The sequence below is a fragment of the Podarcis filfolensis genome, assembly GCF_964270895.1.
Source record: "Podarcis filfolensis genome assembly, chromosome: 8".
NCBI lineage: Eukaryota > Metazoa > Chordata > Lepidosauria > Squamata > Lacertidae > Podarcis > Podarcis filfolensis.
The window spans coordinates 79,404,551-79,431,008 of record NC_139611.1 but is presented as its reverse complement, the minus strand read 5'-3'; the positions used below and the strand labels follow the sequence as shown (position 1 = coordinate 79,431,008).

Sequence of the window (26,458 nt, the reverse complement as noted above, 5' to 3'; positions counted from 1 at the left end):
GGAGAAAAGGAAGCAGTCCTTTTCAGGCTCCTGTTAAAAAGGCGCAGGAGCAGAGAGCCTGGTACAAACGATGGCGTCCCAACAAATCTGGAGTACAGGCATCCAAATTTGCAGTCTGGGGACTGCTTCTCTCTTTAGAGCTGCCAACACAAATGGTGAAGCTTGGGCCCGAGGCGTCCTCAGCCGCCGCCGCCGCCACTGAGCAGCAACAAGGGGGAGAGTTGGAGAAGCACGTCCTTGCCTGAGGGAGATGTGAAGCAGCCGCCAAGGAAGGAGGCAGTGCTGTCAGTGCTGTCGTATGGACGCATAGCTGCCCACTGCTCAGCTTTGCCCTATGCTGCCCGGTGGTATCCGTGACCCCTGCGTTTGTCAGTGAAGGGCACAGCTCACCAACTGAACCAGCAGCTACCCATCTCCATGGCGCAGACAGAACCTGGCCTGTTCGTGTCCACCTTGTGCCGAGGAGAAATTAAGTTCAGTTCTGTTATGTACTAAGTTGAATAGGATCCAAAATGCAGCAGTCTGATTGATCCTAGAACAATAGGATCCAAAATGCAGCAGTCTGATTGGTCCTAGAACAATTGGATTCAGAATGCAGCAGTCTGATTGGTCCTAGAACAATGCAGCAGTCTGATTGGTCCGCAGGAGCCACCCAATCCAGCTCCAGGTGGAAGTGAATCCACAACCTGATTGGCCTACAGGAGAATCCCGGAATTAGCCAATCACGTGCAGCCCATTGTGTAAATAATGTATATAAAGCAGATATTGTGGGGGAACTTCCATTCCTCCTCACCACTATGAGCTGAATAAAGAGCATGAAGTCCACTCTCGACTCCGAGTATATTTCAAGTTCACATTGAAAAGGCGAGGCTTCCTCATTCACCCTTTCCAAAATGGCTTCCCCCAAAGAATTCTGGGATCTGTGGTTTGCTGAGAGCAGCCAGGAGATCCCGGTTCTGCTCCTAGAGTCACAATTTCCAGAGTTCCCTGTGAAGAGCGATTGACTGCTAAACCACTCTGGGAACTGTACTTCTCCGAGGTCTCCTAACAACTCTCAGCACCCTTAACAAACTACAGCTCCCAGAATTCTTTGGGGGAAGCCATGCCTGTTTAAAATGCTCTAATGTATGATGTGAATGTAGCCTTAGTTAGACGGTGCCGCTACAGGCGGGTTGGTTGGCTGATAAAACGGATAACCCCAGCGGAGCCAGTAAAAAGATTAATATGGGATGGCGGTGGAGGCAGAATCAGGTCTGCTGTTGTTGTATTAATCATATCACTGCCTTTGTGTTCCTTCACAGCAGGGTTGGCCTAGTGGGAAAGGCTGGATTGTTTGTTTTCTTGACCTAGGCAGCTTTCATTGTGATGTAAATTGATATGCCAGCCTTAAAGGGCTTTAAATTACCGCATTTCATCCCTTTTTATAAAAAAACAAAACAAACAAGCTACAGTTTAAAGTGCTGTTAGAAAATCTAGCAAGAAGGCTCCCCGGGAGACATCCAAGCCGAGGCTGTGAAGACGGACGAGGAGTATAGGTTTGCTGGGTTCATTGCAGGACACCAGGACGGCACTGAAGGAATAGCAGGTGGGCATGCAAGGTTGCCAACTTTACTTCTGGCAGGGCTCCTGCGACTTTGGCAGCTGTGGGACGAACAAAACATTCAAGAAGCGAAGCTTCGACTGGCAGGGAAAGGCCGTGGCGAAAAAAGCCTTCACGCTTAACTCTTTGCTGGTTATACAGGTGTTGAAATGCACAAGAGCTCTGCCAGAATGTCGTCCACAGGATAAAAATAGTCCAGACTCAGGGCCAGACCCAGGACATTTTGTCACCTGACGCAAAGAGCAAGATGACTTCCTTCCCCATTCTACGTACAGAAGTCAAATCTTATTCAGGACTGGTGATGGGATAGCATCCTTTGCCACACCTGAGGCGGCTGGCTAGTTTCGTGCCTCAGGGCATAGGCAAACTCGTCCCTCCAGATGTTTCGGGACTACAACTCCCATCATCCCTGACCACTGGTCCTGTTAGCTAGGGATGATGGGAATTGTAGTCCCAAAACACCTGGAGGGCCAAGTTTGCCTACACCTGCTATAAGACATACCTTTTGTTATGTACTGAGTTGAATAGGATCCAAACTGCAGCGGTCTGATTGGTCCTAGACCAATAGGATCCAAAATGCAGCAGTCTGATTGGTCCTAGAACAATGCAGCAGTATGATTGGTCGGCAGGAGCCACCCAATCCAGCTGCAGATAGAAGTGAATCCACAACCTGATTGGCCTACAGGACAATTCCGGAATTAGCCAATCATGTGCAGCCCATTGTGTAAATAATGTTTATAAAGCAGATACTTGAGGGGACTTTCATTCCTCCTCACCACTATGAGCTGAATAAAGAGCATGAAATCACTTTGCGACTCTGAGTATATTTCACCTTTATTACTGTTTCTTTACTCAATTTATATCCCGCCTTTCTTCCTGAAAGAACCCAGGGCAGCCAAAACATCAATAATAATTTTAAAACTAAATAAAAATAAAAATAAATACCTGTTAAAAACATTCTAAAGACAGCTAAAAACAGTCAGTGTTCTCTAGTCGCCAGGAACAGGGTCTTTTGGCCACAGAATACCTAGGTAAACAATGTTTTTAGGTTTCTACTGAAAGTCAATAGCGAGGAGACAGAAACACATCGCCAGGCAGGTCATTCCATGAATGGGGAAGCACCATTGAAAAAGCCCTGTCACATATCCTCCAACAGTTCTCTGATGAAAATACGACTGCCCTAACACAACCCTTCTGCCTAGCCTGTTGTCTTCTGGAAAAGGTGGGAGACAGAGGGGGATGAGCTGGGTTTATGCCCACTGAGCATCCATCCCCCCCCCCAAAAAAAACCCCCCAAAAAAGATTACGCTGTTCCTCCCCCTGGCTCTCCCCCGAGGCAACCAGCACAACCTCCAGCATCTCGTTGATTAAAGTTTTACACAGCACTTTTAACGCGCAAATCGCTTTCCGCAATATTTAATTTGTCCTCCCACAACCCCGTGAATTCTCTATATTTGTTCCCACTTAAGCAGGTAACTGTGGTTGAAGAACTCCATGCCTAAATATAGGGATTTAGTCATATAGGGACTGAGCGTTCGATTGCTCAGGTTCAGGGTGTAAATTCAGAAAGCACCAAGCAGTCCAATTTATCCCAGGACAAGCGGCAGGTAAGGGATATTACAATACTCCATTCCGCCCCTTTAAAAAATAAAAACAAAAGTCTCTACATATATGCAAAACGAGCATGTTAGGCAGAAATATTAGATTTAGCTTAGAACAGCACACTTGCAGCCCAAAATAGTACAGTCCAAAGGAACCTTTACCTCTTGATTATATTAAATGGCCCTCAGGAGGGCGGAGCAGATATACACACACATACACAGAGAGATAAATATGTGGTACATAAAGATTTTGTTACCCACAAGGAGGTTTTTGCAGGAGACAAGATAACAGACCTTCAGCTTACGAACGAGATAAAGGAGGGGAGATAGAGCAATAAATAAAGCGAGGAGCTGCTGTTTAATGTGAGTAGGTGGGAATGAATTAGGGTTCTCTGACATTTTTTTCTATTTATAATACACGGCTTAAATTCTCCTTCTATTGTTCACCCACATTCCTCTCTTGCCCCCCCCCCCCATCAACTCTTTCTCTTTCTATCTATTTCTGCCTTGGATGTCCAGGTCTTTCCAAGGCAGGTCGCAAAAAAAGGGGAAAACCATACAAGACGTCCCTGCATAATTAACAAACAGGAAAATAAAGCAACAACAAAGAGACGACAAAAAAACCAAAACCAAACCCACAGCTGACAGAGAACTTCTAAAGCTGCTTTAAAAGGTTAACAAACAAACAAACCGAAACCCTGGAAGAATTAGAAAGCTCTTTGCCTGGCAACAAAATAATTTCAGCATAAACAACAGGCTAGCAAAACTCCAGGAGCATAGTGTTCCAAAGAAGGTGTAAAAATAGGATTTTACTCCACAGATTCTTTGGATAAAGGCCGTATATCAACAATTTATAATATTTTGGTCCAGAACCTTTCTACATTCAGCTTCCCCTGGATGTTCATAAGTTCTAGAGCTATAAGAGAAGAATTCCCTCCCTCTATTTTTCGACTTCCTCTATTTCACAAGTAATTTTTATAAACTTTCTGTCATGTGTCTATTATTGCACCCAGGTCGTAAAACCCAAACTTAATGGAAACTTAGTTTCTCTGCAATTATTGGACAGGGTGCTCGTGGAAAAATTAACCCACAAACCACAAGAACAAAGAAATATTGTAATTCCGACAAATTTTATGCTGGTTGGCTCAGTTTCATTAGATATGCCTTGACAAAACATGCCAGCATCTCACAGCTATCTATGGAAAGTCACTTAAATGTGATGGACATTTTGATTGGAGTTGCTTTCAATACAGACATGATATATTGCACTCATCTGTGGGGGCGGGAGTTGTTTATGTTGCTTATACTTGAAATTTAATAATAAAAAAGCTCTCTTTTTTAAAAACCATTCTGAAGAGGCACCCCAACCAAAAAGACATTATCGACAATTTGAGAGAGCCTTCGGAGACTTAGGATGCACACACGATACCTTTAAAGTACATTCAAAGCACATTATTTCCCTCATAAATTTCTGAACATTATGGTTTGCTAAGGGTTGCTGGGAATTCTAACTCTGTGAGGGGGGGAACTACATTGCCCAGAATTCTTTGAGGGAATGAACGTCCTTTGAATGTGCTTTAAATGAATAGTGCGTACACGGCCTGGAATATGCCTCTCTCCTTTGGTAGAATACTGGTTTTTCAGAATATCCACTTTCATGGAAGTTTTTCCACATTGATCCGTCTGCTGAAGAAACTTTGCACTATTGAGGATTCTGCGACTCATTCTGAGGCCCAAGACATTCTGCTGCCTGAGACAAAATATAAAATGGTGCACCCCCTCGTTCCCCCATACAACTCTTAAAAGTGCAGGAACCCCATCCTTTTCTTTTTTTACATCTGACTACTCTAACAACCACCCAGCGAAGTAGGTCAAACTGAAAGAAAGCCACTGGCCCTGCACAGCTGCCCAAGGAGCTTCATGGCAAAGTATAGATTTGAACTCAGGTCCCAATCTGACAAGGAGCAGCTGTATGTGGAAGGTGACTGTTATGTACTGAAGTTCTCACCCTGGGCCAGCAGGGGGATACTGTAGATAGTTTTCACTCAGGTCCACATATGCAAATAAGGGATCGAAAGTGACGTTCAGTGATTGGATAGTTACAGAAAATGGTTACTGTTGCGTTCTAGTGGAGCTCTATATAAGCAGGCTGGCTGAACCCTTCAGTTCAGTTCTGTTCTGGCCTGTGAATAAACAAGAGCTGTTTGAAGAATCGCTGTGTCGTCTGATATGTTCACCCACAACTTAACAGTGACCCTATTAGAAAGGGAAATGGTGCTGAGGAAACCGGGGAAGAGGGAAGGCAAACCTGTAGGGAACAAAACAAAACAAAACAAAGGCTTTCTGGGATCTGTTTTTTTAAAAAAATAATAATTGTTTTAAGAATAATTTTAAGTTATTCTAAGTGTATCCACACCCACACCCACACAAACACACATTTATATCCCACCTTTTCTCCAAAGAGATCACGGTGGCTTACACACTTCTCCCCCAGTCCATTTTTTGCTCTCAACAACCCTGTGAGGTAGGTCAGACTGGGAGACGACGACTGGCCCAAAGTCACTCAGCGGGATTCAGGGCTGGGTGGAGATTTGAACCCTGGTCTCCCAGGCCCTAGTTCAGTAGTCCTGCACTCAAGCCTCTACTCCACACTGATATACATATATTTCATACTCACACATACATATACACACGCATGCACATATTTAAATGGTTAATCTAACCAATTAATCAGCCTGCTTCCCCAGGTTGAACTGGCTTCACACAGAGCTTGCATGCAGGTAGGGCTGCCAAAAGTCCAGGTTTTCCCAGACACATCTGGGAATCGGGTTGCAAAATGGCACCCGGGAGGATTTCTGCTGAATTGGCAAAAATGTCCAGGAAAACCCAGACGTATGGCAAGTAGGGTGACTTTTCTTCATGGCAACCCTTCATGCAGAGGGAGATTAGTTAATGGGGGACAGTAAAACTTGTCTGCCATCACTGACCTTGTCCCTGAGGAACCCCCAGTATGAACCCAGGGATTTCCCCGAACGCCGTTTGAGAAAACCACTGGGGTGGAGCGTCTTATTACCTCAACTGTGCCCACGAAACAAGACAAGGCATAAATCTGGGAGTCTGCTCTTTATGGGTGCCCACAGAGCACATAATTCAGACACAAGCTAGAGGGCATCTTATTTGTGGCTATAGCTGTGCTGTTGTGACCAGCTTGGGGCTTCGGCACTCGGTCATCGTGTTTGTGAGATAATCCTCATGTGTGCCCAGAACCGTTTTTCAGAGACATAGAGGCAGCATGATAGAAGTATTGCTGCCTGCGGATGCACAAATTCATTTTCCTCCCAGTCCCACTGCGATCCCCGGTCAAAGGAGCTTCGAATATCTCTTCCCTTACTTTCTATAATTCATTCTGCTTCTAGACACAGCACAGCAAGACACGGAAGCTCTGCTCAAGTCCTCCTCTGCTGGAAACCCTACCAAATTCCTTTTTGGCTTTACAAATGCCACACAATATATCGCTCACAAGCTTTCATAACCATAAGGCAGGTGTGGGGAACCTGTGGGGAACTTCCTGAAGTTGCTGGACTACAATACCCATCAGCTCCAGCAAGCATGGTCAAGGATGATGGGAGTTGTAGTCCAACAGCATCCAAAGGGCTTAGGTTCGCCATCTGTGGGCTAGAGACTAGGACTGGGCAATATAGTGATATATCATCCAAAACCGGTTTTAAGTCCATATTGTGATATCGGTTTCATAATTTTTGACCTGGCAATATATTGTGAATCATGTGTATGCTATGCAAAAATCATAATGCAAGAAAAACTGTGAAACTTGCCAATGTCTCTATGTAGCTCCATCCTTATTTCAGACATTGTGATATATTGGTATACAATGGAACCTCGGTTGTTGAATGCTTCGGAAGTCGAATGTTTCGGCTTTCAAACGCTGCCAACCCAGAAGTGGATGCTTCCGTTTTTAAACGTGCCTTGAAAGTTGAACAGCTTCTGAGGCGCATTTCTCCATTTTCTCAATTGCAATTGGCAACTGGCAATTGTGCCTTGGTTGTCAAACATTTCAGAAGTCGAACGGTCCTCTGGAATGGATTATGTTCAACAACCGAGGTTCCACTGTATTGTGATGTTTAGCTGGTGATATATCATGATGTTGAAAACCACATATCGCTCAGCCCTACTAGAGACCTAATCTTTTTAAAAGAAAAAAACCGAAAGTAAAAATATCTAAAAATTTATTTATGAAATTGCAACTTTTGTACAGTCCTAGCCACCCTGACTGGTGTATTTACACTGGAGGAGCAGGCTATGAATGTTCCAGTTAATCAACAGGTAAAGGTAAAGGGACCCCTGACTGTTAGGTCCAGTCACGGACGACTCTGGGATTGTGGCACTCATCTCGCTTTACTGGCCAAGGGAGCCGGCATACAGCTTCCGGGTCATGTGGCGAGCATGACTAAGCTGCTTCTGGCGAACCAGAGCAGCACACGGAAATGCCGTTTACCTTCTCGCTGGAGTGGTACCTATTTATCTACTTGCACTTCGTGCTTTCGAACTGCTAGGTTGGCAGGAGCTGGGACCGAGCAACAGGAGCTCACCCTGTCACGGGGATTCGAACTGCCAACCTTCCGACTGGCAAGCCCTAGGCTCTGTGGTTTAGACCACAGTGCCACCCGCATCCCAGTTAATCAATACATTACTTAAATAAAAAGAAATGGTTGCTACTTATCACACCAGGGAAGGGGGCAGCTCAGTGACACAGCATCAGCATGCAGGAGGTCAAGGTTCATTCCAGGTAGGGCTGAGAGAGACCCCCCCCCAAAAAAATGGAATCCTAAAGAGCCACAGCCAGCCAAGCGTAGACAATGTGTTGGATCCGTGGTCCGTTGCAGGTCCCTATGCTCTCCTGCAATAAGTGAGCTCAGCCTGTTGCTCCTCACACCAAGGCATGGGCATAGCCAAGATCTGAAGGAGCGTCTCCACCCCCATCGTTCTACCTGGACACTGAGGTCCAGCACCAAGGGCCTTTTGGCGGTTCCCTCACTGCAAGAAGCCAAGTTACAGGGAACCAGGCAGAGGGCCTTCTCGGTAGTGGCACCCGCCTTGTGGAATGTCCTCCCACCAGATGTCAAAGAGAACAACAACTACCAGACTTTTAGAAGACATCTGAAGGCAGCCCTGTTTAGGGAAGCTTGATGCATTACTGTATTTTAATATTTTGTTGGAAGCTGCCCAGAGTGGCTGGGGAAGCTGAGCCAGATGGGCAGGGTATTAATAATAATAATAATAATAATAATAATAATAATAAGAAGAAGAAGAAGAAGAAGAAGAATGTTGTTGTTGGGGGGGGAGGAGGACGCCCGCCTGTCATCACCCTCTCTCTGGCTCTGTCTATCGCTCAGTCAGATTGCCAGTTGCATCGCTAGAATGCAGCGCAACACCACCCAAGAGACCTCCGCAAGCATTTCAATTTCAAATATTCTGATCATTTCTACTTTTAGTGAAGTATTTGTATTTATTTACTTTGTTTACGGGGGGGCAGCTGCCCAACTATGCCCATGCACCAAGGAGAAGGTTCAAGTACCTTTACCTATATCACACTTTGGGGGGGGGCAGGAAGTAAGTGATGCATAAAAAGCATGGGTGGGGTTATACTGATACGGGGAACTGGACTGAGCCCCTGGAACATTGCCGATTCCTTAGGCTACTGGTGCGAGGGACCGTTTCACTACATTAGCGCATGGCAGCTGCAGCGAGAGAGGGTGTGTGTGCAAAACTTAACCACATCAGTTCAGCCCATGGCAAGCCACAGCTGCGGGTCGTGTGCTAGATTCCGTTTTTTTCAACAATCTAGAAGGCTTTTTTCACAGCCCTGCCCAGCCCATACTGAGCTGGTGGCGAGAAAAAGAGACCCTAAACCTGGCTCGTTTCCTCCGTCAAATGTTCGGAGGTAGGTTGTATTACAGCGGTTCTTAGCAGGAAGTCCCCGATTAGCTGTGGGCAAAGCCCTGGTAAGAGTTTAATGGGATCAAAGGCCTCCTGCGCTCCCAGCTGCAATCCTAGCAAGGAAAAGGCTGCGGAGATAATCAGCTTACAGAGATGCTGGTAGTGGCTTCGTCCCCCTGCGCGGATTCATTCCCTAGACCTGGGGCCTTTACCCTTCCCAGACCCAACAAGCATCTTTAACCTTCACCCTGCAACGTAGGGGCTTTACTTATGTACAGGCTCAACAGACAGATCATTGAACTCAGCGTGTGTATATCTACATATAATTGTTTATAAAGATTTCCCAGTCCTAGGAGTTCAGTTATCAAGGGACAGCCGAGACCACTTTGCCCATGCCGCTCTCCTCAGCTTCTGCACTTAAAGAAGGGCTGAAGTCTTGCAAATGATCAAAGCAGACTAATATCCCAACTCCTGTAAAACATGCTTTCCTTGAAGACATCCCCCCACCCTTTACCACTTCAGTTTGGAAGTGGGGTTCACAAGCTAGCTACAGAAGCTGCCTTATATTAAGTCAGATAGTGTTGGCAGCCATCTGTCTTGAGAGACAATGGAGGAGGAGGAGGAGGAGGAGAAGAGTTTGGATTTGATATCCCGCTTTATCACTACCCTAAGGAGTCTCAAAGCGGCTAACAATCTCCTTTCCCTTCCTCCCCCACAGCAAACACTCTGTGAGGTGAGTGGGGCTGAGAGACTTCAAAGAAGTGTGACTAGCCCAAGGTCACCCAGCAGCTGCATGTGGAGGAGCGGGGAAGCGAACCCGGTTCACCAGATTACGAGACTACCACTCTTAACCACTACACCACACTGGCCTCCAGGGGTAAAATTGAACCTCTGCGTTAGCAATGCCAAAGTGACCTCCTCGGGGTGCAAGCTTGGACGGTGTGCATGGAGGTCCTGGGTTGCCCACATGACAAGACCCCCCTCTCAGCCTCACTGAACTGGAGTTGTGGAAGGAGGTGTACAAGGTGCCATCCAACCGTCTTAGGGACTAAGGGTTTATTCCTTGGGCATTTATTCTCCTGAAGATATCCTGCAAGGCAGCAGAGGTTTAGGACCAGCTTTCCTTCTCCTGGCGTGAACCTGGGCCTGGAAAGAACAGGGCAAAAGACAAGTGTGGGTAAGGCCTTGGTCCTTACTTCCATTCCAACTGAGACACAGGTATGCCACCTCAATGGCAATGAAACTCCTGTTGTAAACAACAGCAGTTTCTACCCAGTCACTGGATCAGGGAGCCTGAAAGCCAAATCCTTGAGGTCAGCTCTGCATATACAACTTGGGCCTAGGCTACCTGAAAGATCATATCTCCTTATATGAACCTGCCCTGGTGCTAAGATGCCCAAGTGAGCACCTCCTCTCGGTCCCATCAACATCAGAAGCCCGGTTGGGGATGACATGAGAAGGAGCCTTTTTGGTGGCTGTTCCCATATTGCGGCATTCGCTCCCAAGAGAGGTTAGACTGGCTCCCTCTTTGTTATCCTTCCTGTTCAGGCAGACCTTTGGAAACTAAGGATCAGGGCTGCTCTAGAGGCAAACTGGATTTCAATTACTGGTTCTAAATGTTTTTCTGATGTGTTTTAAGTTTTGTTTCTAACCAGTTTGCATTTTTATAATTTATATATACATTTTTAAGTGTTGTAAGCCACCTGGAATCCCAGCTCGGAAGAACGGCAAGACATAAATATATTACACAAATGAATGAATGAAACACTCTAGCCTAGTAGCCACATGCATGCAAGCTCACAGAGGAGGGACAGAGCATTCCTGTTGACTGATATGTTGGGCACAGAGGACAAAGTGGCAAAAGCAGGGAAAATTTGAAAGTTCAGATGTGCTTCGACTGTGGCCAGTTTGCAGGGAGAGGCCATTCTGCACATGCTCTGAAGCTCTCTCTTTAAGCAAATATTCCAGTCCAAGCACAGATGCCTGGTATTAAAAAACTAGCCCTGTTGCAAGTCAGGTTGGCACCCTGAAAATGCCAGTACTGGAGAAATGCAATCTGATTTCCTCTGCCACAGATACAGTATTTGAAAAGGAAACCCAGAGCTCTCTATGACAACTCCCTTCTCCGGGAGTTTCGCAGCATCAAGGCGGCAGCACCCATCAATTCCACTACATCCAGCCGCTGCCCCCAAGGGGGGAAAAATGTTAGAAACCAAGAAATCACACGCAAGTCTTCAAGCAAGCATCAACGCATGATCTGCTCCAGTCTGCATGCCCAGCTCAATATGCCATCTGAGCACAATCCTGTTCTACAGTCTGCATCTTGGCAAATCAGGCAGGAAGAACTATCCCAAAATGACCAGCCGGCCCTCTCGTTTTCCATGGTATACCGCAAGCCACCACTGCAGGAAGTAAACATGTCCCTTAAACCCTTCACTATTTCAAATCCACTGTCTCATAGCTAATGGGGGGGGGCACATGAAGTTTGGCAGGGATTTCACCTCCCTAGTGATAAAGAACTTACTTACTTACTTTCCCTTCCTTCCTCCATCCCTCCCTCCCTTTATATTTTATTAAGTTTCAACATTTTTAGCATATACATCCAAAACACAATTTCATCTTTTCCCTTATTTTTGTCGACTTCCCACCCCTTTTCGCATGGCGTTGTTGTTTCTCCCCTTCTTCTGCACCCCGTCTATCAAATCATAACCACGATATTATAGAAAGAAAATACGTTCTGTGCCCTTCCGTTCTGTATTTTCTGTGCTGGAGTTCAGCAGCATACATTATATTCATTATATTACTTGCTTATTTACTTATTGCATTTCTATCTCACACTTTTCTTCAAGGAAGCTCAAAGTCGCATACATGGTTCTCCCCTTCAGTTAATTAATTAATTGATTGCTTAATCAGTCAATGGATGGATGGATGGATTGGCCTTTTGCTGATCAAACTACCCGGAAGGTCAGTTCAATTGTATGTTAAATATCTAATGGAGGGTAAAATCCCAACAGTATCACTGGCAAAGGAGTTGCTTACTATCTGTAGCAGTGAGAAGTAGTAAGCAAATCCATTCCTGAACCTGGAAGAACAATCTTCAGGGCCTCACTCAACATTATCGAAGCTTTATACCAGGCATAGGCAAACTCCGGTCCTCCAGATGTTTGGGACTACAATTCCCATCATCCCTAGCTAACAGGACCAGTGGTCAGGGATGATGGGAATTGTAGTCCCAAACATCTGGAGGGCCAGAGTTTGCCTATGCCTGCTTTATACAGTACAACTGTTCTCAACCTGTGCTGCTGTGAGATTTCCCTGCACAGCATGCTTTTTAAAGTGCTTGCTGTACTGCCTATAATAAATTGATGGATTGTTCAGCATCAGAGGTCTTCCACCAGTGGGTCAGGACCCACAGGGAGGAAGTGAGGCCATACCAGATAGGTCACGACAGTGCTGACGCTGCCATGTGGGACTCCAAGCTAAGGCTGACCAAACCAAAGGAGCATTTCATGCAGTTTCTGGGCTAGAGCAACTTCTTCGGACAAGACACTCATTTTCGCGATGGGTCAAGAGATAGTTAAGAGCCTTTTTTTTCAATAAAAACAGCATTTCTGGCTAACCACGTGGCCCACCTTCCTAGAGTTACGTCTTTAGTGAGGGAGCTTTTCAATGGAACAAGGAACACTCTGCTTGCTTTCCAGTCTGTCTCGACGGCTTTCTAGACTTCTCCAAGAATGGAAGTACTTTGGGGATTGTAATGCCAAAGTGTCTCCTTCTGCGGGTAGCTTGGTTGCCCAGCAGTTGACATCATGGCAGCAACAAGGGGACCCAGGAAGTGACAGCAGAAGTCTGGTTACAGGATATGAGAGTTTACAGACCCTCCAAGAGCCCCTATTTTCCAGGGAGAGACCCGGGTTTACAGAAGCCATCCAGTTTCCCGATTTGATCCCAGAACGTCCAGCTTTTCTTTAGGACATCCCTATTTTCATCGGTATAGTGAAAGCTATGGTTTTCCCAGTAGTGATGTATGGAAGTGAGAGCTGGACCATAAAGAATTATGGTGCTGGGGGAGACTCTTGAGAGTCCCATGGACTGCAAGAAGATCAAACCTATCCATTCTGAAGGAAATCAGCCCTGAGTGCTCACTGGAAGGGCAGATCCTGAAGCTGAGACTCCAATACTTTGGCCACCTCATGAGAAGAGAAGACTCCCTGGAAAAGACCCTGATGTTGGGAAAGATGGAGGGCACAAGGAGAAGGGGACGGCAGAGGACGAGATGGTTGGATAGCGTTCTCGAAGCTACCAGCATGAGTTTGACCAAACTGCGGGAGGCAGTGGAAGACAGGAGTGCCTGGTGTGCTCTGCTCCATGGGGTCACGAAGAGTCGGACACGACTAAACGACTAAACAACAACAACAAATTTTCATCGAAGAAATGTTGGAGGGTATGGAGTTATGCAACCTCCGAGCCAAGGAGATACAACCTGTAGAAGACATCTGAAGGCAGCAACAACTGAACAACTGAATAGGATGTCCCTATTTTCATCGGAGAAATGTTGGAGGGTAGAAAAAGCAGGGATAAAAACATCAGCCTCACTCCACTTCCTGCAGTAGGGTTGGAATCAGGGGGAAGTTAATTTCTTGCTGGTTTTCATTTAGTAGTAATGCTAAGATACCACTGTGTCCATTGCTCTGTGAATTGCCATTTCAAGATTCAATAATATGCCTCATTAGCATATTATAGTAAGTATAGATCAAAAGAGAATGTGGGAAAGCAGGTCCCACATTGCAGGTTAGGAATCAGAGGTGGGCCTCGGTTCTGGAGAAGCTGAAGATCACCGCTCTAGATTTTCCACTTGTTAAGTCTGAATTTTTTATCAGTGCATAGAAATGTTACATTTCTGAACTCCTACTCAGCCTTCCCCAACTTCTGGGAGTTTGGGGCTCCAACTCTCAGCTACGCCGGCAAGGAACGATGGGAGTTCTGGCCCAAAAGCTTTGGAAGAAAACAGGTTGGGGAAAACTTATCTTACGTCTTTTGAACTGTTAAGGCTTATTATGAACAATCTGATGTTTTGCTTTAGGGGTTTTTTTGGGGGGGGGGGTTGATAGGGATTTTCCCACCATTTAGGGAAGCAATTGCTCCCTGCAGCCTGTGAAGTGGTACAGTCCTCTCCCATTCAAGGACTCTACCACCTCATTCCCAACACATTTTACTGCACGTGTAGAAGAAAAGAAGTTGGGCTTATTCTCAGTAGGACAAAACCAGAACAAGTGCATGCCTCAAACTCTTTCAAGTTAAGGGGAAGATTCCTCTCTAGAACCATCAATGTACTTGAGGACAGCAGGCAGATCAGTCTGTGCCCCAAGCAACTTACAGTCTAAACGTTGGCTGTGGGAGACAAAACAAAAGGAGAGGGACAAGAATAACAAGGGATAAATAGGGCCCCATGCAGATGTCAGTGCTTAGACTTTGGTATTTTTGCGATGGGGGCTGAGGGGTATACTTCTTTGATAAAAACCTATGGTCTGGGAATAGGGATTCAGAAGGAGGTGGTTGAGAAAGAAATGGACACCGCGTAGCGTTCCAGGGAGATGTTCTGGATCGTTTTCACAGCACAGCGCACATGTTGATCTCCTATTGTGGTGGGTCCTAAAATCGCCACCAGTGTCCAAAGTCACAAGCATCCCTGTGCCCACCAGCTGTGCCTGCTGAACACGACCCATCAAGCTGAATTGCAGCCCCCGCCCCTGATTTATTGCAGCCGCAAAATGCTCAACAACACTGCCCCATCTTTGCCATCTCGGGTAGAAAGCAAAGCAGAGATGTTTCTCCACTGCTGGTGAACTGTAATCACAAATCCCGCAGGCCCAGCCTAGACCCACAGAGAAAACTGGGGAATGCGGTGGCCTCGCAGGTGGCATTGGCCACGACGGCTGGGGATGATGGGAGTTGTAGTCCAGCAGCATCTCTGGAGAGCCAGACTTTCCACATTCCAGTCCTACACTGGGGAAAGACTTATTTCCATTAAGGATTCCAACTCTTGAACAATGGTCACACCAAACATTTTAACCACTGTGATACCACTTTAAACAGTTGTGGCTCCCCCTCCCAATGAATTCTGGGAACTGCAGTTTGTTAAGGGAGCTGAGAGTTGTCGGGAGACCGCCCTACCCCGCTAACAGAGCTACAATCCCCAGAGTTCCCTGGGAAGAGGGAATGATAATTATTCCACTCTGGGACCTGCAGCTCCCAGAATCCTTTGGGGGAAGCCATGACAGTTTATAGTGCTTCAAACGGAGCATGTGAATGCAGTCATGGGGACACGCCAGGCCACGAAACATGCACATTTCCTAAGCAGGTGCCACAACAGACTGCAAACAAGCAGCCAAGTTGTTGCTGGGGACCCAGAGCTTAACGCTGGCACCCTCCAGCCTCAGACGCTTGCATTTTCCTTGCAACTTCCCATCCCTTCTTCCCCAGGAAAAACTCCCCCTGAATAAAACAGCTCCTTTTCTTCCCAGCAAACAGAGCAAGGAGAGCTTGGATAAGGAAACAAGACCTTTTTGAGCTCCCTGGCACCCAGAAACGCCACTGTCCTTTCCCTTTCGCTTCCTGAGCCACACAGAGAGATGTTAAACACACAGAGAGAGAGACAAACCCATGCACCTCCCTGGCCCCCCACCCCATTTCCTCTCCCCCCACCACCACACTCCACGAAAGCCCCAGGAAGGCTGCGACACCCAGGCCTCGGCAAATCTGCTGTGGCTGTCACAGCAATTGGGTCCCTGTCTCGGATCCGTTTCCGTCTCTTGCCACGGAGCTTGGTGAAGCTGCCAGGGGGATGGGGAGATGCTAACTGGGGCTGGCAGGGGCAGAGCTCTACCCCTCTCCTCACCAACCGCCACCCGCGGCCTCAACAGCTGCTCGGCAAGGCTGCTGCGCACCCAAGACAGAAAGGGGCAGGGAGCAAAGGGGGTGGAAATAGGGCACAGGGGTTCCAAAATTCCCAGCTGGTCAGGAGAGGAGAAGGAGGCGGGCACTGGAGAGAAGGAAAAGAGGGAAGTAAGCGGGCACAGGGCACCGTGTGGAAGCCGGATGAGATCCGAATAAGAAAGCCTCCTCGGTTTTAGGGCCCACCATGGTGGGCGCCAACTAAGTCGTTAACAATTTGCTGCTCTTCCCGCCAACCTCCACCAAATAAATTTGCTACCTGAGTCGGGCCACTTCACCCTACTAAGCAATGGCAGAGCCGGCTCTTAATGGAAAGCAAAGGGTGTTGGGTGTGAGATTCAAAGGAAGGGAGGGAGTCAGGAGAGAGAGAGAGAGAGGAAGAGGTCACATCATCACACACAGAGAGAGAGGCAAGGGTTACATCCAAGGAGCAAACAAGGAGGATGGAAGTATATTGGGGGGAGAGCAAAGGGCACCACAGGAGGAGGAGATAGTGGCTTGCCTAGGGGCAGATTGGGGACGGGAGAATGGAGGCAGGCTGGGATGACAACAAAGAACCAACCAAGCGGGTTGGGTTAGGAGCAAGGAGGTGCATCCTGGATAAAGGAAACACGGCAGTGGCTGGAGGGGGAAGCAGGGAGCTTATGCAGGAGGTTGCAATAGTGAGATACAAGGCAGGTGTGCAAGGTAACTGATGGCAGGAGAGAGGTCACTGGGGGTGCTTCCTAATGGTTCGGTTTGGGGAGAGGTGTAGGTGGGAGATTGGGAAGAAAGGGGGCCCCTATTAGGATGGACAGAGGAGGAGAAGGTTCCCAACTGTAACTACAGCTGTTGTGCAAGAGAGAGAATTTCAGCAAGCGGGGCAGAAAAGTTGCTGAATTTCCCTCTTCCAAACAGTCGTTAATGATGCCCCATCCTTGGTCATTGCTGCTTCCAGACATGTAGGTGGGTTTGTAAGGAACAATGAAAGAAGATCCCTGCAGGATCAGGCATTCTGTCCTCACAGTGGCCAACTAGGTGTCCCAGTGGGAAGCCTGCATTAAGAGACCCAATGTGGAACCAATGTGGGATGGGAGCTTGAGGGTGGGACCATAACTCAGTGCTCTACAGGAACAAGGTCCAGGGGTTTGATCCCTCGTATCTCCAGTTAGAAAGGGATCAGGAAAGACCTCTGCCTGAGATGCGAGAGTGTGACTGCCAGTCAGAGCGGGCAGCACTGGGTTAGGTGGACAAATAGTTTGCCTGATGGCAGGCCGCTTCCTAAGTCTCAAAAGCCTGCCTCTGTTTTGCATGGGGAGGATTTGGAGTGGAAGGTGGGGTTGTGGGAGGGGGAGCTGGAGATACCAGGGAGAATATCTGGTGTTATGGAACGGGGGGGGGGGGGTTGAACCCGAGAGTTGCCCAAGCAGGTGTCCTGGGCAGAAGGATTGGGACTGTGGCGAAGAGGCTTGAGAGGATGCAAAAGAAGACGTCAGAAGATGGAGAGACCTCAGGAGACCTCCTTCAGGAAGGAAGGAAACAAGGAGTGAACTGCATTGTGGGGTAAAGGAGCTGGAAACAGAGCAGGGAATGTCTGTGGGCCTAAAGTCTAACTTGAGAACAATGGACCGAGAAATTGTAGCAACATAGGCCTACCTTCGAGGGCTGTTGTAAGGATTACCAGAGCAATGCATGGTGGGCGAAGCTGGGAAGCTTCTGATGGTTCTGTTCTGACACACAGACAGAGATTTGCAGAAGAGCCAGGAAAGGGGACAGAACGAGAGAAGTGTTTCTTAAAAATTACACAGGGAGTGAAGGAGACTTGCGCAGGCAGGCAGACTTTGTGTAGCCCGTGGCAACTAAGAATGGCCTAGAGGCAACGGGGCCTTTGTATCCTGAAACAGAGTTGGCCCTTTCTCTTTCTTTCTTTCTTTCTTTCTTTCTTTCTTTCCGCCCCTTAGACCACCAATACGCCACAAAAGACTGGTACAGCGGCCAGTTGTGAGCAAGTGCACTAGTGAACACACACACACACAATGTGGGCTAGAAACTTGTGCGGGCTTAAACCCATCTCCGACACATGTATTCCTTAGCTATCCCCAGATCTCTGCTCTCCAACCGAGACTCTGTCGGCCTTGCCTACTGGGCTGGAAAAGCCCCTGGATTTGTCCGATGCCACCCACCTGCACCATCCCCTCCATTAACAAGGAGAAGGGAGGGCTGTGGCCTCGGCTGATGGGCCTGGCTAACAGAAACAACCTAGGCCAACTGGGAGACCAAGAGAGCTCTCTGGCCTAGATTGAGGGAGCCAGAAAGCCTAGGAAGGCGAGGGAGAGGCAGTGGAGAGGGGGAAGCCCTGGGGTATTCGGCTGCTGTAAATAAGTCTTTTTCTAAAGCAGCGGTGAGCGTGCGGCTCAAATGTAATAATTCATTGGGGGCTTTTTTTGGTGGGGAGATGGGATGCAAGGCGAGATTAGGAGGGGAAAGACATGATCTATGGCAAGCGGTGGATGGTGCAGGAGGGTGGGCAGATGGGAAGATAAACTGCATCTTCGTGTGGCATCTCCCCACCCTCTCCACGACCCCCACCCACTCACCCCAAAAACCCATTTCACCCAGTTCCACCACCTTCTACGTTGTACGTCTCCGTCGAGCCACCCAACCACTCAGCCCAAACACAACATCTGAAAGGCAACCCACCCACCCACCAGCCTCAAATCCAAACACCCCCTTCTGATCCCTGCCCCCCCAAGACCCACCAATTCCCCCCTCCCATCACCCTCACATATGCCTGTAGGGCCCTTGGACTGAGGCCACATCCGAGGGAGCGAGGAAAGGGGGACAACAAACACAGAGGCACCCTCTTTCGCCCACCCCACATCCCCCCCCCCGAAGAAATGAAAGAGCGAAGTGCTCCCCACTTACGGAATCCGTGAACTGCGCCCCCCGGCCTCTGTCTCCTTGCAGCTCCCCCTCTTCGAGAGGGGGGAGGCCCACTTTCCTCTGTGGTCTTCCTTGGGGAGAGGCCGGTCTCCCCCACCCCTTTCTTTTATATATATATATATATATTTCTCTGGAAAATAAAAGCGTACACTCTCCAGATTTCGGCTCCCTCAGAATCTCCCTTCCACGGAGTATCCTTGGAGAACTCTCGGATCACCTCTCCATCCAGAAAACAGCCCCAGTACCGCAAGGCTCAAGAGAAGAAAATGGTTGGGGGGGGGGAGAGAGTGAGACAAGAGGGGTCCTTTGCTCCCAGGGGGCCTGGCCCCCCCAGCCCCTTGCAGCCAAACCGTGGTGCACAGCAAGTTCAGGGTCGTGTGGGGTTGTTGGAGGAAGGGGGGGGGGGGCTAATCAGACGTCTCAGGAGTCAAAGCCTCGCAGGCCCCCTCCTGTCCAGGGGGGGAGAACTGCCCATAAAATAGGAAACTCCCCATGTCCGTCTCTCCAGGATGCAGCACCCCCCTTTTCGGGGGGGGTGGGGGGGTGGGGGTAGGACCCCCTTCCCGGACCCCCTCCTCTGTAATCGAACGCTGTCTTCTTCTGGCTCACCCCCCCCCCCAATTCCGGATTCTGGGAGCAAACGTCGAGCCTCCTTCTGCAAATTGGGTGGGAGAGACGCAGCGCCCCCCCCCCTTCTCTCTCTCTCTCTCTCTCTCTCTCTCTACGATTCTTCAATCATTCGGCGGCGGAGGCAAGCGAAGTGGAGGGGCGAAGATCCGCGGTCCACGTCTGGATGGTCCTCCCGGGGGGTGGTGATGGGGAGGAACGAGATCTCTCCGGTTGGCCCCCTCCTCCTCCTCCCCCCCCCCGTTACCACCCACCCCCCAAAGCCAGGCGGGGGAGGCCAGAGGCTGCGATCTGTTGGCTGCCAAAGCCGCAGCAGCCAAAACGCTCCTTCCTTCTCCCTTCTTCTTCCGCCCTCCCGTTATCCTGCTACACCCCCGTGGAGAGAGGGGGTGGGCGATGCGCGGAAGCGGAGGTGGCTGGGCTGGGGGGGGGGGTGTCCCTTTGGGGGTGTCGAGGCTGGGAGGGGCGTTGGCCGGCGGCAGCACTGCCTTTTTCTCTCCCTCTCATCAGGCTCCCACTGCTGGGAGGGGGTGGTTGACTTGGGGAGGGGAGCGCGGCGTCGGCGTCGGAGGAGGGAGAGGAGAGAGGCGCATTGGCATGCGCTGCATCGCTTCGCCGGCGCGCACAGAATCTTGATGAGGCTCGCTGCAATCCGGACTCACTCCGGCGGCCCGCGAGGAGCGGGATTGCGCGCGCGCGCATCTGTGAACCTAAGCTGCGATGTGTACCCAGACACCTGTTCCGCCCCCCCCCACACACCGACACTCAGCTTTAGGGCGGTGAGAATTGCACATAGCAAGAGTGCATCTGAGCATGTGCAAACTGCCTCTCCTTTTACCACCGCCTTGCATCAACAACATCATTTTTTTTTTTACTAGGTTGGGAGTTACCGGCACTAAACAATTATGTTTAGAATCCAAAGAAGGTTGCGAGGTTTCTTAATGGATAGCGTTTTTCATTTTAGTTGGGACCCCTCGCGCCAAAGATTGTGTAAAGTCACGCCCAAGTCACATTCTGGTCTGCCATCTTGGTTCAAAATGGCAGCTGGCATCCAACGTTGATGAGTTCCGCTGCCCCCGCCGCAGGAACCCTGGCGCCATGTTTGGCGGCGATATCTCCAGAAGCGGCTGGAACCTACAGTGGTACCTCGGGTTAAGTACTTAATTTGTTCCAGAGGTCCGTTCTTAACCTGAAACTGTTCTTAACCTGAAGCACCACTTTAGCTAATGGGGCCTCCTGCTGCCGCCGCGCCACCGGAGCACAATTTCTATTCTCATCCTGAAGCAAAGTTCTTAACCTGAAGCACTATTTCTGGGTTAGCGGAGTCTGTAACCTGAAGCGCATGTAACCTGAGGTACCACTGTATAGGGAACAAATGGACAGACCCTTTTCCAAACTCGATAGTTAGGTTTTTATTTTTTGTTAGATGTCTTGAACAGACCGTTGCCAAGAGAGTCCCACACAAATCACATTTGACTTCAAAAAGAGGAAAGTCAAGAGGATCACATCTCTCCAGAATGCTTGGCATGATTCAAAACCACAACAATAAGAGAAGCTCTGCTAGAAGGTATCCAAATGGGCCGAGAGGATGCCAGTGTGGTTAACCAGCAGAGTCAAGGAAGCTACTAGAGGCAAGAAAACAGAAGTCTTATCCAAATGAGGAGACAGAAAAGAAAACACAACTTGGTAAAAGGAATGCAGGCAGACACTGGTTGGCACATCATGGTCACCCCCCAACTATGTTATAGCATGGTGAGGAATCTTCGTCAGCTTGAGGGCCACAATCCCTTATGAGCAACTTTCCAGGGGCCACATGCCAGTGGTGGGCAAGGCCAGAGGCAACTGGGGGTTAGATCTACGAATGCAAATACTACCTTTGTACAGTAAGCTGCTTTCTTCGCATTCTCGCACCTGTATCCTCCATCCTAGGTCACATCCGCCCCATACATTTAAAGCATGTGGCTTCCCTCCAAGTAGTTTGTTAAGGACGCTGGGAACTGTAGCTCCGTGAGGGATAAACTGCAGCCTCCCATTCCAGATGTGGTCGGCCCACACCGCTTACCATTCCTGCCCACTGGCTGTTCCAGCTGGGATTTGTTGGGAATTGGGATGCCAACAGGACCAAGAGGCTCACAGCTCACAGCTTCCTCATCCTTGGCAATAAAGCCTTTCTCCCATTGTGTGCTGTCATGAACTTAAGCGTTTCCATTTAGCCATTATGCCTTATGGCCACTAACTGGCAAACGGATCATTCGCCATGAATCTGTGCAACTGAAAGGCATTTGCCATTACAGTACCTTGTGGCAGAGCGGTCTATAAATCAACAGGTCTCTCCAGGGTCCAGCTATGATGCTTCTGGCTGCTGAGAGTAGGTGGGTTATAAACTCTTTATAGTGTGAGCATTCCTGTCTTGGAAAATATTCAGTAGGGCCAGTACATTTTTCACATTCACATTTTACAAATATTTTAAGCAAAAATCCCAACAAAGTTAGTCTACATTTCTTTCAACTTCCCTCCCCTCCTTTCTCCATTTACTTAGTTTATATCTTTTTTACTACAGCTTTTCCAGTTCAAACCTGTTTATGAATTTTCCCTTATGTTCTCATTTTGTTATTTCTTACTGCATGAGTCTGGGTTTTCCTGGACATATCCAGGATTTGGGCTGCAAAATGGTGTCTGGGCAGCTGAAGAAACTGAGAAAACCCAAACGTTCGTAGAGTGATTTGTTGTTGGTTTTTTTTTAATGGTTAAAAAAAATCAAGAAAAGCCCAAAAATGTATTTTGAGAGGGAGATGTTCCCCCAAAAAGCTCAACACCTTTGTCTGGATTTTCACTTTTGAGAATATGGTAACCCTAATGTCAGCCCTGCTAATATTTTAAGTTGCTTACAATGTATTTTCAATTAATCAATAAATTTTCCCATTCTGTTTTAAAAAGTCTATCTTCTTGGTTTCTTATTCTTCCCATAAGCTTCACCATCTCTGCGTATTCCATCAGTTTTGTTTGCCAGTCCTCCTTTGTCGGAACTGTTTCTTCTTTCCATCTCTGGGCATAAATCATTCGGGCATGTGTAGTAGCATACATATTTTTTTCTGTTCTTTAGGTACCTCTCCACCAAGTATTCCTAAAAGAAATGCTTTTTAAAACAAAGGTTATCTTCAACATTTTTTCCCAATTTATTATAAATCATTTACCAGAAAGCTTTTGCTACCTTAAATGACCACCACATATGGAATAAAAATTACCCTCCTTCTCTTTACATTTCCAAAAGGTATCCGATTCCGACTTATATATTTTTGCTAATTTACTAGGAGTCAGATACCATCTATACACCATTTTCATATAATTTTTTTATCACAAAGCATGCTGTAAATTCCAAATCAACGTTCCATAACCTTTCCCATGCTGCTAATTCAATATTATGTCCTATATACATTGCCCAGTGTGTCACTGATGATTTCACCTGCTAGTTCTGGGGTGGCTTCTAATACCTGTGTAGTTATTTTGCATATTTCTTGTAGGACTGCCGTCCAAAAGGGTTGGAGTTTTGTAGGTCCTCCCTGCTCCTACCTGGAATTCCTATGAGACACCTGTAAATTTAAACAGGCAAGTAGGGGGCTTGCAAAGCCATCTGTGCAGTTAGGAGAAAGAGGAGGGTGGAATGTGAGATAAATGGGAGGAAGAAAGAGGGAAAGGAAGGGGTGGTGCCCATAGTTGGCATGTGGCCTCCAACAGATTGTCCCCATGGCGAAGCGGCCCTCAACAGGGGGGAAAGTTTCCCCCCTCTCACTGTAGGGTATATAAGAATGGAATAGGATGAATCAAAATTGCAAAAACATCAGTGGCAGCAAGAGAGAATTTCTGTAACTGGCAGACTCTTACATATCTGAAGATGCTTATCCCACTGTCTTAATCTCTCCCCCCCCCAACTAAATGTACCTCTCTCTTTTTCCCTTCACTTTCTTCTAGCCTGCTCTGCATTCCAAACCCTTTATCATCTTTGCTTCTACTGGTCTCTCCCCATTTCCTTCTACATACGCGCGTCACTTTCACGAGGGACCAGAAATGAAATCAGCGATTCCTCAATGGAGCGTCCGCCTCCTTCGATAAATTCTGTACTGAAATGTTCAACCAGAATTGCTTGCAGCCTGAAAGCTTGATTCTGGTCTGGTGGTCGCATGCGTGTGTGTGTGCGTGCGTGTGTGTGCATGAGAGAGAGAGAGATGCTTTAATTTATTTATTTTGTGCTGCCTTTCTACAAATTGCACTCAAGGTGGCTTGACAAACAGTAGCACACCATAAAAATATAATGCGATGTGAAAATGCAAGTGACAAAACATATAGCAGCAGCCAAACTCAGGCTAGCAGAATGAAAGAACAAGAGCCGTAAAAGCTATAATTCAGACATTGCAGGGCTAGATCTGAAACATAAAATACGAAGCAAAGTTAACGAACTGGCAAATGTGACCGAGTTAAAGCACAAATGCCAACTGAAACAGGGTAGGCTTTGCCTGGCTCCCCAAATGCCTACTGGATCAGACCAAAGGCCCAGATATTTGAGTATCCTGTTCTTACAGTGGGCAAGTAGATGTCTATGGGAGGCTTGCAATGCACATGAGTGCAGGACCAGCAGTTCCCACAAACTGGTACTAAGAGGCACATTGCCTCTGACAGTGGAAGGTAAACCATAGCTGCAGTGGAGGGTATCAAAGCTATCATTAATTTGTCCAATCTCCTCTCAAAGCCATGCAAATTGGTAGCCGGCACTCTATTGTGTGGGAGCAAATCCCCCAGTTTTTAACTATGCGCTGTACGAGTAAGTCCTTTCCATTGTGTAAGCTGAATTTCCCAACATTCAGCTTCATGAGATGGCCCTCAATTCTTATAATAGACTTCTCTCAACCCATTCTCTCTGCACCTTCCCCATCTTACTTGCTGTTTTCCTCAATCAAAAAAAATTTAAAATAATCCCCAGTATTGTAAGCGAGTTGATCCACGTCCGTGATCGCTCTGGTTACCGTTTTCTGAGCCAATGTAGTTTTTGAGGCATGGCAACCAAAACCGTTCATGGGATTCCAAGTGCAGCTGCACCATAGATTTTGTATAATATAGGCAATTTTATTTTCAATCCTTTTCCTAATGAGCCCTACAATAGAATTTACTCTCTTCGCAGCTGCTGCACACTGGGTCGACACCTTCAACGTGCTCCCACTGCAACCCTGAGAGCTCTCCGCCGATTGCTCACCACCAGTTCAGACCCTACAAGCAAATCTGCAAAGAGGTTTCTTATTGCCCTAATGTGCATCACTTACAGTTGCTTACCCCCAGCTGCATCTGGGATTTTAATGCCCGTTACTGAGTTTGGAGAGATTCTTTTGGAGTTCTTCCCCAACCTCATTTTGTTTTAGCCATACAACTCACCCCAGAACCCTCTTGGCTTTCCCTTCCAGTTTCCTTCTTCCCTGTCCCCTTACTTACTGTTGTTTTTTAAAAAAAACTGTTTTCTTTTGAAGTCAAATGTGACTGGTTTGGACTTTCTTACGTAATTGCAGTTCTATGCCACCTGTCCTCCAAAATGCCCTGGATGGCATAAAATATATTTTCCCCTGTACCCTCACAACAACTACCCTATAAGATAGTTAGGGAAAGATGACTGGGAATTGCTCAATGCCTGCGTGGAGATTTTTAGGCAAGTCTCTCTCCCCATCCCCCAACCTGGTCTTCGTCTGATGCTCTAATTCAGAGCTTTCCTAACTGTGTGTCGCGACACATCAGTGTGTTGGCTGCAGTTTGTGTGTCGCTCAAACGCTCCCCATGCGGCTGGAAAGGGGTTAGTTTAACCTCCCGTTTGCTAGTACCTTGGTTTACAACCATAATCCATTCCAGAGGTCCATTTGTAAACCAAAACAGGTTGTAACCCAAGGCGCGCTTTTGGCAATGGGGCCTCCAATTTTTTTTTTGTTAGTAATATAAAAAAGAAGTTTGTAATCCAAAAAAAGGTTGCAAACCAGGACACGCACTTCCAGGTTTGACATGTTTGTAATAAAAAACATATGCAAGCAAAGACATATGCAAACCCAGGTACCACTGTACTGTAAAACTGAATTACTGTGCTGCAAAATGATGCATGTCTAAAAAGTGTGTCACCAACCTGAAACGTTTGGAAAGCACTGCTCTAATCGAAGGCTGGTCATCTATGCTAACTGCTGGGGCAGATTATTTTGAAGTACCTGAAGTGTGCAGTAGCATTCAAGCTTTATGTTGGAACTTTGTACCTAACATCAGCTGCATATGTTTTAACACGTACACCTGAAACTGCAAGGTTTGAATGCAGCAAACACCTGTATAACACAGGAGCATCGATCCAAGGATCAAGATTAATCATCACACCTTGTTAAGCAGACAAATCAAGGGCCACATCTTGGTTTCAGCTGTTTAATATGCAAGCTGGCCCTACAATTGGCATAGGCAGCTTTGGGTAGAAAGGGATTAAGTGCAAGGTGCAGGGGGACCCAAGAACTTCCTGTACCCGTAGACAGTCTTATTTAGGCATAGTGGGTTGCTGGTTGCTTATTGTGCATCATAGCAGCAAAAGGTTGGCAGATCCACAGCATACCTCAGTTGTTCTGCTCCTTATTAGCTTGCCTTCCCTTCCTACTTTCCTTTCCTACCTTGTGTGTTTTGAAATCTGCTTAGGGAGAGCTCTAGGAGACACTCAACACACACACAGTGCACATTTAAAGCACATGAATCCTGGGAAGTGTAGTTTGTTAAGCATGCTGGTTAATTGTAACTCTGT

At 47.5% G+C, this 26,458-nt stretch overlaps 2 protein-coding genes across 2 annotated transcripts in view; one reads left to right on the top strand and one right to left on the bottom strand.

The window, feature by feature from the left end:
- GRIK5 (glutamate ionotropic receptor kainate type subunit 5) overlaps positions 1-20,235 on the bottom strand; it is a 92,856-nt gene extending 72,621 nt beyond the window's left edge. The window contains exon 1 of the mRNA XM_083626920.1: positions 19,015-20,235. The gene's annotated coding sequence lies outside the window, so the exon portion shown is untranslated. The remainder of the gene's footprint in view (positions 1-19,014) is intronic.
- LOC310768641 (zinc finger protein 574-like) overlaps positions 1-26,458 on the top strand; it is a 290,700-nt gene that overhangs the window by 87,975 nt on the left and 176,267 nt on the right. The gene's annotated exons all lie outside the window — the stretch shown is intronic.